The sequence below is a fragment of the Bos javanicus genome, chromosome 14, assembly GCF_032452875.1.
Source record: "Bos javanicus breed banteng chromosome 14, ARS-OSU_banteng_1.0, whole genome shotgun sequence".
In the NCBI taxonomy this organism is placed as follows: Eukaryota; Metazoa; Chordata; class Mammalia; order Artiodactyla; family Bovidae; genus Bos; species Bos javanicus.
This window is the reverse complement of record NC_083881.1, coordinates 45,223,167-45,243,172: the sequence shown is the minus strand read 5'-3', so window position 1 is coordinate 45,243,172 and position 20,006 is coordinate 45,223,167. Positions and strand designations below refer to the sequence as shown.

Genomic DNA, 20,006 nt, shown 5'->3' with positions numbered 1-20,006 from the left:
GTACTGATGCGGGTGTTAAAGACCATGCCTTCTTTCGGGGTTAAATAGCTTTTGATGCTTGCGTGTGTGTGCATGCTAAGTCGCTTCAGTCATGTCCCACTCTTTGCTATCCTATAGACTGTAGCCTCTGTAGGTTTCTCTGTCCATGGGATTCTCCAGGCAAGAATGCTGAAGCGGGTTTCCATGCCCTCCTCCAGGTGATCTTCCTGACCTAGGGATTGAAACTGCTTCTCTTATGTCTCCTGCTTTGTCAGGTGGGTTCCTTACCACTAGCGCCACCTGGGAAGCCCCTTTGAGGCTTGACTCTTCTTCCAAAGTTTGGGACCAAAGGATTGTGTCAGGTCTCATCCAAGGGAATTTTTAAAGCCAGAGTTGTGATCTCTTCAGGAAAGCAATTCCTTTCAAAATAAGTAGTCTTCTCCTCTTCTTGCTCTAGGTTCCATGTGCCAGCAACCACACACATAATTCTCTGATAGGAAGAATTTTCCAACCTGATGTATTTCTCTGCTTGCTTGCTTTGTGCTTGTCCCATTCCTCTCTTGGAGACTCTCTGGGGCAGTGCTTGGAAAGTCTACAGTCTTCATCTGTCTTTGCCCAGATTACTTTATTTCAACTGAGAAGTTTTATTAAACCTTTTATTGAATGTCTTCTAGCATCACATCTTTTTTTTTTTTTTTAACAGTCCAGGTCCTCTATCTTTTTTACACCCATCACGCCGTGAATTCATATGGATAGGCTTCAACTTGAACTCAAGTTCCTTTCCATTCGTTCTCATGAAGTATGCTTCTCTGGGTAGGGCAGGCTGGTGCCTCAATTGAACCAAAGTGCCTTTCTCTTTAGCTTCCTTCTTTTTCTGATCATTTTCCTTCACACGTTTCAGGAAGTTTTCTCTGCTCTTAGAGTGCTTAATAGCCTTGGAAGGCACATTAATTCTCTTGGCAGGAAACTTGCCCTTAACTTGTTTGTTTACAATAATGTCAACAGCATGCTGGGTGACATTGTAGACTCTTCTCGTTTTGCCACGGTAGCATTTGTCGGACATTCCTTTTGGAAAAATGTCTATTCCCTTGATATCTACAATAACACCTTTCTTGTAGATTCACCTGTATGTAGCCAAAGGAACAACTCCAAGTTTTCTAGAAGGCCTAGAGAATGTGTAGTGGGAATGCCTTTCCCTTTGTGCTGGTCATTTTGGCAAATTACTAAAAGATGGCAGTTCTGAAAAGAAACTAAAAGAAAGGAGCATCTTCTTTAATTTTTGGAAGCCTTCTGACATGGCAAGAACTCAATTTCTGCATGCTACTCTCTTTCAATTCTACTTACATACTGGCTAGTTGCTGTCAGATTTTTTTGCATAATAACCTTGCCAAAGGCAGCCAGTAATAGCCAATAGACACTAGTGTTCTCATCTTATGCATCCATTTCTCCTAAAGCTAACAAGTTAAAGGCGCTTATTCTGTCTCTGGAGTTACTAGAAGTACAGTTTTTTCCAGCTGCTCTTCTACAGTATAAATAGAATAGCTAGTTTCTCATAATCCCAGCCTGTGACATGGATCTTCTTGATGCCTAATAATGAAGCCAATTGTCACATATTATAACTTATTTAAAGTGGTCTGATTCAAAATACCAATTCCTTTACTGGTCAGGATACACTGAGGTATGTCTAAGTAAATGCACTCTCAAATCTTAGGGATTTAATGCACCAAATGTTTATTTCTCATTCATATGACCCTTAAAAATAGACTGGGGAGTACTTCTCCATCTCTTGGTGGCCCTATGTAGAACCACTAGCTTCCTAGTTGCCACAAAGGAGAGAGAGAGATCTGAAAGACTGCAGAAAATTACTTTAAAGGCCATGCCTGGAAGGAAGTTCATATCATTATTGCCTACATTCTTCTAGCTAGAACTCAGTCATATTTTGCCCTATCTAGTTGCAAGGCAATCTAGCAAATGAAGCCTTTCTGTGTGTTGGAAGAGGAAAATGAAGTAAACACATACCATTTTCTCTGCTGCCTGCGAATACAAACTGGTAGTTAAGTATAATGACCCTGATGTTACTGTGTATTGTCATGGGACATTAAGCAAGTTACTTAACCTCCATGTGCTTCAGTTTCTTTCCATGTAAAACGGGGATTGTGAAAGAGTAACTACATCAGAGGGTCATAGGTTTATATACATAAAGTAATTAGAGCAAGCCTGGCACACAGTAAGTGCTATGTAAGGTTATATAAAAGTGTTACATAGCAAGCTGTTGAAATGTCAGTACAGAGCACACCAAGATAATTAGCAAAGGAGCCGTTTTATAATAAGTTGATTTGACTAGAAAGACAGATATTTAAAAATCCCAGCCCGTGTGGCTCTAAGTCCAAAATAACGCACGCCTCTCATTCTGTGTCCTATTTTAGCTCATTTCAATTTCGCAAGATTTGTTTTAGATTGTGTGTTGAGCCAATAGGATAAGACACTCGTGAAAATTCTTCAGATGGGCCTAATTTGATACTCACGTAAGAAATACTCCTCCTGAAGGCTGTAAAGGAATTATCTGATTAATGACTGCCAAAGTCACCAGGAATCGAATGTGAATGAGAAAATATTGTCTTTTATTTATAAAACAGTTTATTTACCAAAAGTTAATAAGCAGTTCTTATGTGCCAGATATGGAGTTAAACAAAAAAGCTCTAAATAATTGATTTTCCACCTGGTGGTAGAAGATTGTGTGCCTGTGGAGTAGAATTCATTATTATCTACATTTTAATAAATTAGAAGTTGGAGTTTGAGAAGGTGCTATAGATGCTCTACTTTTCTTCACTAACACAGGAAATGAAGTGAAGATCTGCATCCAGGAGATCTCGTGCCAGCACCCAGATTCTTTATCCTCCTCCAGCATATCAGGCAGAGTGCTAGCGGGAAACCGCTGGTACACTCAAAATGGCTAAGTCAAGGTGGGTTTTAAAAAGGGACTATAGGGACTTCCCTGGTGGCCCAGTGATTGAGAATCTGCCTGCCAATGCAGAGGACACAGGTTTGAACCCTGCTCCAAGAATTAAGATCTCATGTGGCAGGGCGACTAAGCCTCTGGTCAACAACTACTGGATCCTGCATGCCTAGAGCCTGCGCTCAACCACAAGAGGCCACCACGATGAGAAGTCTCCACCACGGTGGAGAGCAGCTCCCACTCTCTGCAGCTAGAGAAAAGCCCACATGCAGGCATGAGGATCCGGTGCAGCCAAAGATTTAAAAATAAATACTTTTTTTAATGTTCAGAAAAAAAGGAACTACTAACAAAATTGTGGGCAGTGTGGAATTGAGCACAGTTCCCACCTACAGGTCTGAATGGAAAGAATAAAAAATAACTATGGGAAGTGAGAGAGAGGAGCCTACGTATAAGAAAATAAGAACTTAGGCCCATCATCAGATGAATGGATAAAGAAGATGTGTGTGTATACAATGGAATATTACTCAGCCATAAAAAAGAATGACATAATGCCATTTGCAGCAGCATGAATGGACTAGAGATTATCATACTAAGTGAAGTAAGTCAGAGAAAGGGAAAAATGTGAGAGGAAGGATAAGCCAGGAGCTTGAGATGAACACAGGCACACTAATATGTATAAGATGAATAACCAACAAGGACATGCTGTATAGCACAGGAAACTCCACTCAATATTCTGTGATAACCTATATGAGAAAAGAATCTCAAAAAGAATGAATATATATATATATATATATATATATATATGTCTGAATCATTTTGCTGTACACCTGAAACTAAAACAACATTGTGAATCAACTATATGCCCCAAAAATTAAAATTAAAAAAAATGAGAACTTAGTTCCAGGGACTTATGAAACCCACTGTGACCCCACAGGGAAGGGTTAAGGGCCATAAATACTCAAAGTCTCCCTCCCTTGGAACTCCTGCCAGCGTTTCTCATTCGCCTAAAGCACTTGGAAGCTGGAGAGAGGCTGTTCAGCTTCTTGCAGAAAATAAGAAGTTGGAAAAAGAAGAAAGAGAGTGAATTAGAAGGGAGCATATGAAGATACCCCAAGTGGAAAATGAAGGAAAATGATTCTGAAGTGGCAACCAAGGTAGTCACCACAGCCATAAAGGGTACACTTTCATAAAGGGTACACTCACCTATTTATACAGCATTTTTTCTGGGAAGTTATGTTAGTCAAGAATTTACAGTGGATTTAACTTAATCTTCATAGAAACAGCCCTCTTTTACTGTAAATATTACTTACCTCTGTTCATTGATATTGAATTATTTCATTATAGTAATGTGACCTGGTGAAACAAGTTTGGAAGCAAACACACTTGCCTCTTAGTAAGCGCACATATTAACAGGTGATAATTGAAGCAGGCAGGCTAACCCAGATGTCCACTCTCTGCAAGAATTCAGTGCAATGGGTCATTGTAATTTAACAAGTGATGAAGTACATCAGTGAAACCAGCAAATAGGATTGAAAAGGCAAGGAAGAGAGCTTCTAGTTGCTAAGCATCTGGTTGTTTTACTCTGATATCTTAAATGGAGAAACATTTGTCTGGCTAGAATATTTCAAGTCATTTTATCTAATCTTTTCTTACAATATCAACAGTCTTCAGTTTCTTATCAAAGCTGTCAATGATGGTTAATTTCTGTGCAATCCTCATGTCTGAAAATTTCATGGATCGGCATCTCCTCCAACTGCCTGTTTGGTCCATTTTAACAGCCTAGTTTTGCAGGCAGTGTCAATGATTAATGAATCCTGTGTCATGAACTAGCAGCTTGCTTGGTATTTCTGACCTGGGTACTTTAAAACTCATTACTGGTACCTACTGAAGCTTTTCTAATGGATTTAAAATAGACTGCACTGCTGTTAACATGATTCTGCTCTTACATGATCTAGATTTCATGTTCCTTGTTTTTATGTTGCAACTTGTCATCCTTAGGCACTATTAACAGACATGCTTCGGAGAAGGCAATGGCACCCCACTCCAGTACTCTTGCCTGGAAAACCCCATGGACGGAGGAGCCTGGAAGGCTGCAGTCCATGGGGTTGCTGAGGGTCGGACACCACTGAGCGACTTCACTTTCACTTTTCACTTTTATGCATTGGAGAAGGAAATGACAACCCACTCCAGTGTTCTTGCCTGGAGAATCCCAGGGACGGGGGAGCCTAGTGGGCTGCCATCTATGGGATCGCACAGAGTCGGACACGACTGAAGTGACTTAGCAGCAGCAACAGACATGCTTAAAAAAAAAGTCAACCTACACTCAGGGTAACAATTTACCATGTATCATTTAGACAAAGTTACATGTCTGAACAATGGGCTTTTGACACATGATAGGCAATGGCACCCCACTCCAGTACTCTTGCCTGGAAAATCCCATGGATGGAGGAGTCTGGAAGGCTGCAGTCCATGAGGTCGCTGAGGGTCAGACACGACTGAGCGACTTCCCTTTCACTTTTCACTTTCATGCATTGGAGAAGGCAATGGCAACCCACTCCAGTGTTCTTGCCTGGAGAGTCCCAGGGACGGGGGAGCCTGGTGGGCTGCCGTCTATGGGGTCGCACAGAGTCGGACACAACTGAAGTGACTTAGCAGTTAGCACTTATTTAATGTAGAATTTTTGTGTCTAATATGACAAATAAAGCCAGGTCTATAAGAAAATAGTGCCCTGGAATGCTCCCTATAATGGATATTGATTATTTGCTCAATATTTCTTTTTCCAAGTGGCTGTAGCAGGGACTGGTAAACATGTTACTCTATCTCTGTCCCTGTGTGGGAGGGAACATGCTCTAAGCTGGCCAAGCAAATAAACTTCTTTTCCTAATCACTGTGATTGATTCAAGAATGTGGCTCAAGCACAAGCCAATCACTTTTTGTTGAGATTTAACATATGGATAATGGAAGATATGAAGTATCTTTCTTCCTCTGGGACTACAAATAATAAAGGTGATGGAAACTGGAGTTGTCACAGACATCTTTCCTTTTTTAATGGAGGAAGCCACCTACACCAGAAAAGAGTGGGAATAACTCATAAAAATAATCACTTAATTTAGCACATAAAAATACATTGTTACCAATTCTTTCTCTGATATAAAGTATAAAAGCTAGAATCTTCCTGCATTCTAGTATGACTCATTTATGCTAATTTGGATTTCAGTCTTTGAGACTTTAGATCCCTCTTGGCTCAGGAAGATCAGAGAAACCTGATAAATATCCCACAATTACTGCCTTCTATTAAGGATGAAAATTGGGGTTAACAGAAGGAAGAGGAATGAATGTGAATGACCAGGAAGAAACAAAAAAGAAGGGGAAAAATAAAATTATAAGCCATAAGCAAGCAGACATCAAATCTGGATTGAAAACCAAATTGTGATCAAACTTGGTGGTTTCTTAAAGAATTAAAATAGATGAACCTGATAGTAGATTCATTGACTCTCTAAGCTGTGCTTAATTTGCCAGCTATTTTGGATTCTCAACGAGTAGAATTTCTTCCCATCCCACCCCACTCACCTCTTTCTCTTTTTTTCATTTTTGTGTATCTCACTGTGCCCTACATACAGCGGTAGTCTCATGTTTGATGTGAAAGTAATAATACTGTGTGTGATATGTAAACACACACATATGCAAACACACAGAGAATAAGAAAGTATATGGTATAAAGAAGGAAGGGGGCTGTTGGTTAATGATTTAAAAATAGAAAATTCTAACTATATGTGTATACTTGAGGATGTAGCAAAGTGAGTGAGAGTAAGAAAGAGATCAAGACAAAAACTTTGACACAAAAATTTTAGACTAATGGAAGTCCAAAACTTCAAATTCTGAAATTTCAGAATAGAAAAGAATTTCAATATAAAGGCTGAAAATTATTTCAAGAAATATTCAGTTCACACTATATTCTATGGTATTTCCAAATTACATGAACCAAATGGTTTCTGTAAAGAAAATTAGTGCCTTCAAGCAAACAAATGATTAACAAAATTTATATCTACAGAATGATCTTTAGATAATAATCATGGCCTATGGAAAACAGGGACCAATTTTGTTTATTTTGTCTTTTTTCAACGTCTATCCCAGCATTGCACATAGCAGATGCTCAAAAAAAGGCTTATTGAAATAATGACTGTTACCCTTGCAAAAACTTAAATGACTGGTTGCCTGGCTATAGAGGTATACCTATGCATGAATATATAGATAAATATACCAGGAAACAATTATTCACTGGTTGTTTAATTATAGATAGAAACCTTTGTTCTTTGCAAAGATGTTTATAGTCTTTAATTTAATTGGGTTAAAAAGATAGTCTCTGCCTTGAAGAGGGATGTAGTTTCTTTGAAGAATACAATACACATTATGATATCTAAGGTTTGTTTATGTTTGCAGTATTGATCAACATAGCTCTTTTAAGTGTCAGATAAAACTGAAACATAAAATTTTATAACATTATCTCATTTATTACCTACTTTAATTTAAAAGAGTTAATGTAGTTTATAAACTTAAAGTATACAATTTTACTTCTCTTAATTATTTTGTTTTAAAAGGGCAACAATCTTTATCTTTAAAAGAGATAAAATATGACCTGCCAAAATTTATAGTCAATTTGTGGAATCAATCTGAAATTAAAGAATATATTTCAGAATTTTACATTCAGAACTAAATTTCTGTTCTGTTTGCTGAATTCCTTTATTCATTCATTCAATGCACTGATTGTTCAAAAGTATTATTTACTGCTGAGGAATTTTTGCCTAAATTTCTTTTATTAACTTTGTACACTCTGATTTTGTCAATAACTTGGTTCAAAATCTTTGTTTATTTATTCTAAGCTATTAAATGTCTGATTACCAGGATAAGTCCACTGCTCACAAAGGTCTGGTTTTAAAATAATTTAGGCAAAATGAGCAAAGGTTTACTTATTTAGGATATATAGTCTGAGAAACTATTATTAAAATGAATTAAATAGCTCACTTTATTCATTGTCTGAAGACTAAAATATCAGTGGATGATAGTTATACCTTCCCATAGTATTTCCCCAAACATAATTAACCAAACTTGGAATATTTTGTTTAATAAATATACTCACTGCTAGACTCTAAACCCTATCAGAGAGGGATGTATTAGTACTGTTTTCCACTTGATGTCCAATGCACACAAAAGCATCTGCCACATAATAATCCAATAAATATCAGTTGAAAAGAACAAAATGGAAAGGTAAAGTCACATAGAAGCTCTTCCAACCACTTATTGAAAGTATAATGAGACATTTCAACATGCAAAGGAAATTAAACCTACATCAAAGGAAATTAACTAAAATCTTTCATATATTTCATACATGTGTTTGGTTTTGATATTGATATATAAGTATGTATTGCATGTATCTGTTTTGATGTCATTTCTAGATTATCATAGACTTTGAATGCTGAGAATGTAATAAAAATAATAGCAATAATAGTATAGATAAATGTTTATCAAGCCCTTACTATGTACCAGAAGCTATGTGCTTGACATGTATGAATTAATTTAATCCTCACAACTGTTCTACTAGGTAAGTATAATTTTATCCTCTTTTACAGAGAAAGAAACAGTGTAATTCTACAGGCACTATAAAATAAATGGAAAACAATGTCATCTTTACAGTTCGACCAGCTTCTTATATGACCACAGTGGGGGTGTGGGGGAAGGAAAGAGAAGAAAGAAAGGTAGTTAATTAGTTCCTGATCAATCCTATTAAGTATACATCAATAAAGGCCACTCAGCTATAAACCAGGTTATGTCACCTAATGCAGGAAGAAAAGCCAGTTTAACCGGGTGAAGTTGTGCAGTATATACACTGCAGTATGTTCCATAGGTCACTCATCCTTTTTCACTTCAGGCTTGCTTTTTGTATTGCACAGAGCAGACAGAGTAAACAGAATGACTAAGTAAACAGAAAATGGCAAATCGCACCAAGTATTCTGAGACTTTGTGTATACTAAAGATTCCACAGAATCAAGCTAAATTTAGCCATCAGTTCAGTTGCTCAGTCGTGTCCGACTCTTTGAGACCCCATGAACCACTGCATGCCAGGCCTCCCTGTCCATCACCAACTCCCGGAGTCCACCCAAACTCATGTCCACTGAGTGGTGATGCCATCCAGCCATCTCATCCTCTGGCGTCCCCTTCTCATCCTGCCCCCAATCCCTCCCAGCATCAGAGTCTTCCAATGAGTCAACTCTTCACATGAGGTGGCCAAAGTACTGGACTTTCAGCTTTAGCATCATTCCTTCCAAAGAAATCCCAGGGCTGATCTCCTTCAGAATGGACTGGTTGGATCTCCTTGCAGTCCAAGGGACTCTCAACAGTCTTCTCCAACACCACAGTTCAAAAGCATCAATTCTTCGGCGCTTAGCTTTCTTTATAGTCCAACTCTCACATCCATATATGACCACGGGAAAAACCATAGCCTTGACTAGACGGACCTTTGTTGACAAAGTAATGTCTCTGCTTTTTAATATGTTGTCTAGGTTGGTCATAACTTTCCTTCCAAGGAAGTAAGCGTCTTTTAATTTCATGGCTACAATCACCATCTGCAATGATTTTGGAGCCCAGAACAGATGGAAAATAAAAGATCTTATCACAGGCCAAGATAGTGCAAGGTGGACCTTTCCATTGCTCTTTATGAAGTGGAAACTAAGTTTATCTTGATGTAAAATTGAAATTATGTCCTGAGATGCCTAACATACAAGCTGAAGAAGTTTTATCAATGCCGCAAGTCTGTCTGCACAGCTTTGTATGCAGCTTGCAGAGAGAGTTATCATTTAGACAGTGAATGTAATTTATGTCTGCATTTCTATTCCTGCTCTGCAAACAGGCTCATCTGTACCATCTTTCTAGATTCCATACATATTTGTTCAAATACATTATATTTCTCTTTCTGACTTACTTTACTCTGTATGACAGGGGAGGAAGGGGAGGGTAAGACAACTTGGGAGATTAGGACTGACATGTGTACACTACCATGTGTAAAATAGATAGCTAGTGGGAAGCTGCCGTATAGCACAGGGAGCGCAACTCAGGGCTCTGTGATGACCTAGAAAGGTGGGATGGGGGTGGTGGGAAGGAGGTTACAGAGGGAGTGAGGGAGTGAGGGGACATATGTATGTGCTGTCCTTAGTCACTCAGTCATGTCTGACTCTTTGCGACCCCATGGACTGCAGCACGTCAGGCTGTCTATGGGGATTCTCCCGGCAAGAACACAGGAGTGGGTTGCCATGCCCTCCTCAGATATATGTATCAGTTTAGTCACTCAGTCGTGTCTGACTCTTTGCGACCCCATGGACTGCAGCACGTCAGGCTTCCCTGTCCATCACCAACTCCCGGAGCTTACTCAAACTCATGTCCATCGCATTGGTGATGCCATCTAACCATCTCATCCTCTGTCATCCCCTTCTCCTCCTGCCTTCCAACTTTCCTAGCATCAGAGTCTTTTCAAATGAGTCAGCTCTTCACATCAGGTAGCCAAAGTATTGGAGTTTCAGCTTCAGCATCAGTCCTCCCAATGAATATTCAGGACTGATCTCCTTTAGGATGGACTGTTTGGATCTCCTTGTAGTCCAAGGAACTTTCAACAGTCTTCTCCAACACCATAGTTCAAAATATGTATCAGATCAGATCAGATCAGTCGCTCAGTCATGTCCGACTCTTTGCGACCCCATGAATCTCAGCACGCCAGGCCTCCCTGTCCATCACCAACTCCCGGAGTTCACTGAGACTCACGTCCATCGAGTCAGTGATACCATCCAGCCATCTCATCCTCTGTCATCCCCTTCTCCTCCTGCCCCCAATACGTATGGCTAATTCATTTCATTGTACAGCAAAAACTAACACAACATTGTAAAGCAATTATACTTTATAAAAATGTAATTTATACATATATATTTAAATATGTGTTTATATTAAAAATTCATATTTATGTAAAATATAAGTTATTTATCTCTTTACATAAGCCAGGTATCACATTATTTACATAAGCCAGGTATTTCATTGAATTATCCCATTGCTGTTCCTAACTGCTCTTTGATGGTGTTATTACTTCCTCATCAGGAGGCCGAGAAAGGGGAAGTTAATAACCTATCCCAGGTTACACAGAGCAAGTGCTAGAGCTTCATCTGAATACAGGCGGATTGACTCTATCACGCATACGGTTTCACTGCTCTGTAAACTCTTTGGAAGTGTTAGTCGCTCAATTGTGTCCAACTCTTTGCGACCCCACGGACTGTAGCACACTAGGCTTCTCTGTCCATGGGATTCTGCAGGCAAGAATACTGGAGTGGGTTGCCATGCCCTTCTCCAGGGGATCTTCCTGACCTAGACATCGAACCCAGATCTCCTGCATGGTAGGCGGACTCTCTACTGTTCAAGCTGCTTATAGTGAAGTCGCTCAGTCGTGTCCGGCTCTTTGCGACCCCATGGACTGTAGCCTACCAGGATCCCCTGTCCATGAGATTTTCCAGGCAATAGTCCTGGAACGGATTGCCATTTCCTTCTCCAGGGGATCTTCCCAACCCAGAGATCGAACCCGGGTCTCCTGCATTATAGACAGTGGCTTTACCATCTGAGCCACCAGGGAAGTCGGGAAGTTGAGCTACTTGGGAAACCCAAACTCTTTGGAAGTTGGGTTGCATTTGCTAAGGGCACATGAGCAACTGGCCCAAGTGCAATTACTGTAAATCTTGAGGTGGAAGTAGACAAATACATCAGCAGGTTACTACTGACCTTGGTCAGGCTTGAGCTAATAAGAGGCCAGACTGAAGCCATGTGTGACCATGGATCTGAAAAGGAAGAGGCAAAGGCGAGAGCTACTTAGGAGACTGCTTGGCCAGAACTTAGCATCCATTAGATGTAATGGTAAAGGGACAAAGAAAATCCTTAGGTTCCTGGTTAAGTTATGAAAAAATGTGCCCCCTAAATGCATGAAGATTTAGAAAACTGGTTTGTTAATTATGTCTAGTAGGAAAATCTTGAATTTGAGGTAATTGCCTTCAGTTGGAGATACTCAGAAGGCAGATAATCATGTAGGAGTGAAACTCAGAGAGATTAACCCTATAGAAAAAGATATTGGGAATTGTCAGCTTGCTGCTACTACTGCTGCTAAGTCACGTCAGTCGTGTCCGACTCTGTGTGACCCCATAGACGGCAGCCCACCAGGCTCCCCCGTCCCTGGGATTCTCCAGGCAAGAACACTGGAGTGGGTTGCCATTTCCTTCTCCAATGCATGAAAGTGAAAAGTGAAAGTGAAGTTGCTCGGTCATGTCCGACCCTCAGCGACCCCATGGACTTCAGCCTACCAGGCTCCTCTGTCCATGGGATTTTCCAGGCAAGAGTACTGGAGTGGGGTGCCATTGGGGGTGAGGCAATTATTTAAAGTGATTAAACACTCAAAATGATACACAGAGTAGAAAAAAAAGATAGGAAATCAAGGAGAGGAAGCCTAGAAATAACCAGATTTAAAGAGTTCCATCATGCTTCCAAGACCAAAGCTTGACTTCTTCAAGAGACTCTTTAATATTTAATCTTAATTACTGAACAATTTCCATGCTAATGAATTATGTTTGTATTCCAATAAACATTATTTGAATAAAATAATAACTAAATACAATAAACATTTTAAAGCAAAACTATATTATATAAATAAGCAATTAAAATATAAATACAACAAAATAAATAAAGCACAATATATATAAACATATAAGATAATGTAAATAAATAAATTTAGTATAATTAGTGCTATCAATAAATAACACATAAATAAAATAAATGTAAAATAGGACCCCAAAATGACAGTCTAACCATAGATCTGCTGTTTGTGTGATTGCACTACTTATTAAATGACCTTATTACAAAAAATGAATAGAGAAAATATTGGAAGTGTAAAGAAACAAAAAAATAAATGATTTTACCACTTGACAATCTCCTTTGTTTATAAATCAGCTTATTTACTTCTAGTAATTTATTTGTGGAAAGCATAAAGTATGCTCACATTATTTAAAATAAAGTTAGAATAATGCTGTATATTTACTTTGTGTTATTATTTTGATTTACTTATTAATGTAAAACTATGATACAGTAAAATTCACTCATTTAAAAGCACAATTCATTGAGTTTTGGCTCGTGAGTATACCCACATACCCAATAAGGTTTGGAGTGGCTCTGTCACCCCAGAAACCTTCCTCATGTTTCTTTCCAATCAATGCCTTCAACTCATGGCAATCCCTGTTTTGATTTTTATGGACATGGATTACTTTTGCCTATTCTAGAACTTTCTATAAATGGAAGCCTGCAGAATGTATTCTTTTTTGTCCCACTTCTTTTGATACCACAATATTTTGGAGACTTATCCATGTAGCTGTGTATATAAATACATTACTGAGTAATATCACAATTTGCTTATCCATTCAACTACTGGTAAATATTCAAAGTGTTTTTAACTTGAGGCTATTATGAAAAAAACCTACTCTGATCATGTTTTACAAAGTTCATAAACATATGTTTTCACTTCTGCTTTTCAGAAGTTTAAAATAATAAATTTATGTTGCTTCTTGGCACCAAATTTGTTACAAAAGCATTAGCAACTAATACCTTTTCTTTTACATATTTTCAGAATTGGCTTATTCTAACAGCCCATAGGCGATGGCACCCCACTCCAGTACTCTTGCCTGGAAAATCCCATGGATGGAGGAGCCTGGTAGGCTGCAGTCCGTGGGGTTGCTGAGGGTTGGACACAACTGAGTGACTTCACTTTCACTTTTCACTTTCATGCACTGGAAAAGGAAATGGCAACCCACTCCAGTGTTCTTGCCTGGAGAATCCCAGGGATGGGGGAGGCTGTTGGGCTGCCGTCTATGGGGTCACACAGAGTCGGACACGACTGAAGTGACTTAGCAGCAGCAACAGCCCATAGCACATCAAAACCTCTTTAAATGCATTACAAATTGCCACCAAAAACTCAGATTAGTTTAATTAAAATTCCCAAATATGAGTACCTTGAGTCAGACATGTCTTTAAATGCAGAGTTCTTATATAAAAGGGCAAAAAAGATGTGTATATGTATGTGTGCTGGGAGGCAGGCATGAAAAACTACTAGCAAGTATATTTCTGTCTTAACGAGACACCTATTATTGACACAACTATTTCCAATAATTCAAGAATATCTGCCACTATGAAATGTGTTCAATTTTGTAAAAGTTAGGATACAATTGACATGGTGAGAAATTGCTTATTCCACCACTCTTCAGAGAAATCTGCGCAGCACTGGAAGCTCCACCTTCTGCTGACGGTAAACACCGCACCTGTTACTTGGCACCCCACACCTAATTCTCTCGTGTGACAGTTTTCATTTATTCCCACGCTTAAATGCCGTGAAGAGATGACCCACAAACATCTCCAAATTGTTCCTTTTCCCGTTTACACTCAAACTTTACTTGTGTGCATACGTGTAATTAGCATTTCCATTGAATCAACAGCATGATTGGTCATACTTAATGATGCATGATTAATCATTAGATTAAGAGAGGTTTTTGATCCTTGATCTCAAAGGCCAACACAAGTAGTAAGGTACATGGCCTTGATCCAAGACTTCTTTATATGTGTATTGTGTATTTTTACTTCCTTGTGTCAAGAAACAGGTAATGCTTTACCAAGAATGTAGATGAACTGGTTTGATTGGTTTTATTTATTTTTAAAACATTTAATGAAAAGAAGCAGGAAGCAAATGTTTTCTTTAATTTTGGGTTTCATTAAAATCTACATATCTAATGCTTCAGTTAAATGTTGAAAAAATACATTCAAGAATGATTCAATTGGAAAAAAGTGGGTTTAAAATTTGACTTTGTTATAGCAACACAGAAAACTCTGGCTCTAAAAATTTAGTTTTATTACCAAGAGATTGCATCCTGGTTCATAAAATTTTCTGTGTCAGCCTTGGAACTGGAAATTTCTCATATTTCCCCCCCCCCCCAAGATAAATTTTATAAAGCATAGGTTATCGTCATTTTCCCTTTTCATGGGAATCTAAGAGTCAGGGGCCTGGAGGAGGAAAGGCAGCTTACATTGTGGTGTCATTCTTCTCTTTCATTTTCTAGACAAATCACCACTGAGTTAAATCAATGTATATAAAGTACCTATTGTGGACATTAATATTAAATGTCAAGAATAAAGTGAATAGACACAGTTCCAGCTTGAAACATGTCTTTCAAAGGACAAATAAAAGTCTATTAGATATTTTTTAAGATCTATATTTTTTAGTCTTAAGATCAGCAGATTCAATTTTAATTACTTTTACTGATTTTTGGTTCTTGCTGGGGAATTATAAATTAAAAAATATATATATCTGTATGCAAAAATAACACTGGGGCTTCCCTGGTGGCTCAGTGGTAAAGAACACACCTGCCAGTGCAGGAGATTCAGGTTCGATCCCTGGGTCAAGAAGATCCCCTGGAGAAGGAAAGGGCAACCTACTCCAGTGTTCTTGCCTGGGAAATCCCACGGACAGAGGTGCCTAGCGGGCTGCAGTCTGTGGGGTCACCAAAGAGTCGGTCAGGACTTAGCGACTAAACAAAACAACAAAGACAACACTCCCCCCACCCCCGACCCCACCTCCTACTCCAAAGGCCATGATTAACCAGATTCCTTAAAGGGTGAACAACTCTTCCAGGTTTTCCCAAGGAAACTTCAGTTTTAGAATTGAAATCCTATATGCTGAAAATCCCTCTCAGTCCCAAGCCAGCTGAGACAGGTGGTCACGCTTCTTACGCATGACCAGGTTCAAGTTAGCCAAATTTAAAAAAATATGCCTTGTTTTTCTCATGTATGCCCAGCACTCTGCTAGGAATAGTATATGAACTAATTAGTGCTCAAACCAAGAATTTGATCTTTTGACAAGGAATACACTTTAAGTAATACACTTTATTTATCTCACTATTTGAAAAAGCAATAAGAAAATTCGATGCCTTATATTATTTAAATAATAAAGAAAAGCAAACCTTCAAACCATTCAGTTCTCAGTTACAATCCCTCCAGCAATCATTTCACTTTGTAGCATCACATTCTAGCCTAATTGTACTAGAAACGTCAGTGAACAGAAACAATTTATAATTGCTGAAGGAACCATAACTTTGAGTTATTTCACATTGGGGCCTTGTATCTATATTTTTAGATGACAGTGTAAATGAATACCTGTTTTTAAACTAATTTAGATTAAATTCTTCAGGACACAAGGGAAAGATATTATACCATTTGCTTTTTCAAAAATGCTACTGTTAAAGTAATTCAGAACCTAAAACAAACACGTTAACTGAATCCAAGAATGGTGTTTTCCATTCATATAACTAAGATGAAAACTGGGAAGCCATCATTTGGCTGTCAAAGTTGAACAATTTTATTCACTAATAGTGCTAACTAAATGAACTGAGTGTCTATTTCAATTTGGCTACCCAAGATCTCTATTTCAATTTGGCCACAAAAGGTTTCATATTTATATATTTTTTATACTTATATATTTTTTTTAAATCATGCTTTTCAAAAGTTAACAGATTTTGAGATTATTTAATACACTGAATTTAATCATGATAAAATTATATTAGCCAAAATAGAATCCTCAAATCTTTGAATAGTCACTTATGATTATGGTGGGTTCTTAATTAAGAATTGCTAAGGAAAAACTCCATACAAAACAATTTTATTCACTAAGATATCAAAGTTATTATTAAAAAATAAAATGATATTTGTTTATTCCCAGGCTGGGATAGAGTAGCTGTGCTTGATTGTCTCAGAGACATCTCAAATTTAGTATGTCTTAAAAGGAACTGTGGACTTGAGGAGAATTCTCTGGTGGACCAGAAGTTTTAACTTCAAGCTTCCCTCTACAGGGGGCAAGGGTTGATCCCTGAACAGGGAACTAAGATCCTGCATGCCTGCACGTCACAGTCAAAGGTTGGGGAGTGCGGGGGGCCGAGAACAAAATCATAATTGAAGAACATAAAGAAAAGATTGCTAACTTGATTCGGTTATTTCCCAAATCTGTCCCCCTTCCTCCTGTCCTCTCCTCAACTCTGTAAATGGTGTGACCACCCTACCAGTGAATCAGCCGCGATCCTAGGTTGTAAGCATGAGTGCTTTTTATGTCACTCCACCAAGTCCTCTTTATCCTGTCATAAGTAGGTGTGGAATCCATGTCTTTCTCTCCACCTTCATTCCACCTATCTTAGCCCAGACCACCATTGCTTCTTTCCTGGATCACTCAACAGCCCCCAAACAGATCCTCTCACTCTTTCTCACTCTAAATCCATTCAACATTGAAAGTATACGTAAAACACACCTTGGGGTCACTTATCTGTTTCAAAACCTAGCATTAGCTTCCTGCAGCACTTGGAACAAAATCTGAATTTCTAACCCTGGCCCTGAAATACCCTGACTGATCTGGCTTTGCCTATCCTTTCAGACTCATTTTATGCTCATTTTCTCATTTTCTCCCCGCACCTTCATTGTCTGCTGCTCATTGACTCACTGCTGGCTTTATCTCCATGGGTTCTTTGTTGTTGTTCAGTTGCTAAGTTGTGTCCGATTCTTTGAGACACCATGGTCTGCAGCGTGCCAGACTTCCAGACTTCCTTGTCCTTCTCTGTCTCCCAGAGTTTGCTCAAACTCATGTCCATTGAGTTGGTGATGTCATCCAATCTCATCCTCTGTCGTCCCCTTCTTCTGCCTTCGATCTTTCCCAGCATTGGGGTCTTTTCCAGTGAGTCAGCTCTTTGCATCAGGTAGTCAAAGTATTGGAGTTTCAGCTTCAGCATCAGTCCTTCCAAAGAATATTCAAGGTTGATTTTCTAAAGAATTGACTATTCTAGTCTATTCAGGCTGTTATAATAAAAACACCATGGATCGGGTAGCATGTAAACAGCAGAAATTTATTTCTCCCAGTCCTGGAGTCTGGAAAGTCCAGTATCAAGACCCCCACAGAGTCTGTGTCTGGTGAGGGTCCACTTCCTTATTCAAATACAGCTGTGTTTTCACCGTGTCCTTATATGGCAGAAGGGATGAGTAAAATCCCTGGGGTCTTTGTTAAGGTCCTAATTTCATTCATGAGGGCTCCACCCTTATGACCTAATCACCTTCCAAAGGTTCCCTGCCTCTTAATATCATCACATTGAGGGTTAGCTGTCAACATATGAATTTAGGGGCAGACATATTCAATCTACAGCAGGTTCCAAAAAGAAGCTTTAGGCTTTAGGATCCTCACACAAACATTCCATGTTCTGCCAAAGATTCCACATCTTCTTGCATTGTTGAAATGTCATCTCCTCAGAGGCACCTTCCCTGACCACTCTACTTAGACTATTACCAAGTCCAAGTTTGCTCTGCTCACCACGAGGTAAGTCAATGAATTGGAGACGAGATGTTGGGATCAGGAAGGGACTTTATTCTGGAGCCAGCTGGCCAAAAAGATAGCAGGCTAGCACCTCAAAATAACCATCTTGTTGGAGCCTACATGTCTGATTCTTTTACGGATCAGAGAGGTACAGGGGGAGGTAAAGAAACAAAATTTAAAATACCATTTAATTCCTGCAATCATCTCCTAGAATGACAAGCCTCGGGTAAGGGGACGTGTTAGTTCCACTTCCTTTCAGTCATTTCATGGGTGGTATGAAATGAAATATTCTCTGTCATATCAACAAACAAAGTTTTCATATCTATCTGTCATTCTGGCTTCCCCAAATGTGAATTTCTGGGCAGCACTGGTAAGCTGCTGAGGAGAGGCAGGGCGACACACCATTTGTCACACAGAGGATTCACATTCCTTCACAGGTAGGCAGGGTCAGGCTATATCCCTGAGGTAGGCCATTGTTGGTCCTGTTGCTCACTCACCCAGTCATGTCCTACTTTTTGCAAACCCATGGACTACAGCACACCAGTCCACCCTGTCCCTCATCATCTCCCGGAGTTTGCCCAAGTTCGTGTTCATTGCATTGGTGATGCCATCCAGCCATCTCATCCTCTGACTCCCTCTTTTTCTTCCGCCCTCAATCTTTCCCAGCATCAGGGACTTTTCCAATGAGTCATCTGTTCGCATCAGGTGACCATTATGCATGCTTATAATAACAAAAAGAGTTAAAGTCACAGAAGCAGATCCAGTATAAATTCAAAATTAACCCTTCCAGGTTACAAGAATGGGAGAGTTACTTTATTCCCACCAATTATTATAACTTGTAATCAATTGTTAATTTGCCTCTGCACTGTGTTTGGTGTCTTCCCACCAACAAAAGTTAAGCTGCATGAAGCCAGAGGTTCTTCTTGTCCACTTTCTATTTCTAGCACCTAGAGTGAGGTCTCAGAGAAGGCAATGGCACCCCACTGCAGTCCTCTTGCCTGGAAAATCCCATGGATGGAGGAGCCTGGTAGGCTGCAGTCCATGGGGTTACTAAGAGTCAGTCACAACTGAGCGACTTCACTTTCACTTTCATGCATTGGAGAAGGAAATGGCAACCCACTCCATTGTTCTTGCCTGGAGAATCCCAGGGACAGGGGAGCCTGGTGGGCTGCTGTCTATGGGGTCACACAGAGTCGGACACAACTGAAGCAAATTAGCAGCAGCAGCAGAGTGAGGCCTATGACAAAGTGAGTGTCAAATTAGTGTCTGTTAGAGTAGGTGATTTTTTTGTTAATACAGGTTACACACTTTAGGTCATAGACAATTTCATCCTACTAAGAGATCAGTACTATTCATAGCAATATTTTACAGATAAGAAAACTGGAAATTAAAATTTCTGGTGGTATTTCTTTCCTGGATGGTCACGTGGGTAGAAAGTGGTGACATTAGAATCAAGCCACCTCAGTCTACTCAGTTAACCAGGTGATTCCTGGCCCTGAGACTCTGTGAGAATTACAGGTTCTGAGGAGCTGAAGCAAATCAAATATGAGCCTTCTTTTACCTAATTAAGAAATATAAAAATTGTGCTTTCTATTATTTTCCCATTCTCTCTAC

The 20,006-nt window shown here is 39.2% G+C and overlaps 1 pseudogene; it reads right to left on the bottom strand.

Moving 5' to 3' along the window:
* Positions 1–710: 710 nt before the first annotated feature.
* On the bottom strand, positions 711–4,255 carry LOC133260803 (large ribosomal subunit protein eL21-like; annotated as a pseudogene).
* Between the last annotated feature and the right edge of the window lie 15,751 nt (positions 4,256–20,006).